Raw genomic sequence first — 945 nt, 5'->3', positions numbered from 1 at the left:
ATATCCTTCTCCTCTCTTTAACATGAAAGAAAATACGGGTCATAGTCTTTCCAGAATATGAAAATATTCTCACCTTCTATGGTGCGGTACTTCCTTAGGCTGTTTTAGTTGTTGTTTCACTTCAGGATTGAAAAGGTTGTCCCACATCTCATCCACAACACAAATCGATACGTAAGAACTATTAGGTTCTTTAAAGTATCTCAAAAGGTTTTTTTTTTCGTTTACATTTGGTAAGTATATGAGAAACGCATCACCAACCTTCCACACAGTTTTCTTAATAACAGCATCTGTTGTTGCGGCATGGAGACCTACTGAGTGTGGATCATCTCCAAGGATATTTAGGCTATGCTGGAGTGCAGCTGTCCGCTTCCTAATGACTGAAAATGAAATGACATACACCTTATAAAATTGCGTCAACTCTGGATATCGATGGACTCGCCGAAAGTGAGAATTTTAGGCCCGTACGGTAATCCAAAGCATGTATTTGAAAGAAACACACCAGTAAAGACTAATTTTAAGAGCCTTTACAAATGAAATTGTATCTCTGATAAAGCTGAGTCTATTACTGCGTTACTTCACATAATGCACCAACACAACACATACCGAACTGCGTTGATATCAGCGCCATCGCCATCTCTATGCTAGCTAAAAACTTTCCATTTATCCCTGTTCGTTAACTTCTAGCACACATCGAAGCTGCTTTTACACAACAGATTGAACCGACATTTGAGAATTTCAACTTGGAAGGGTACTGCAAGTTTATCATACTCGTCTTCTACTTTGTCCAGATTTGCATTTTAGCTCTGCCGCAGTGAACGAAGGGGAATGGAAACAGCCGTCATGAAGCCCAAGCTTATACGCACACCGACGCCTCAGAATAATAGCTTAGCTGTAGTTTCAGCGGACTGTAATACGTCTCCTGGTGGCCGAGCGAAAATACTCCTC

The sequence above is a fragment of the Schistocerca piceifrons genome, chromosome X, assembly GCF_021461385.2.
Source record: "Schistocerca piceifrons isolate TAMUIC-IGC-003096 chromosome X, iqSchPice1.1, whole genome shotgun sequence".
NCBI lineage: Eukaryota > Metazoa > Arthropoda > Insecta > Orthoptera > Acrididae > Schistocerca > Schistocerca piceifrons.
Note: the sequence above shows the minus strand (reverse complement) of the source record.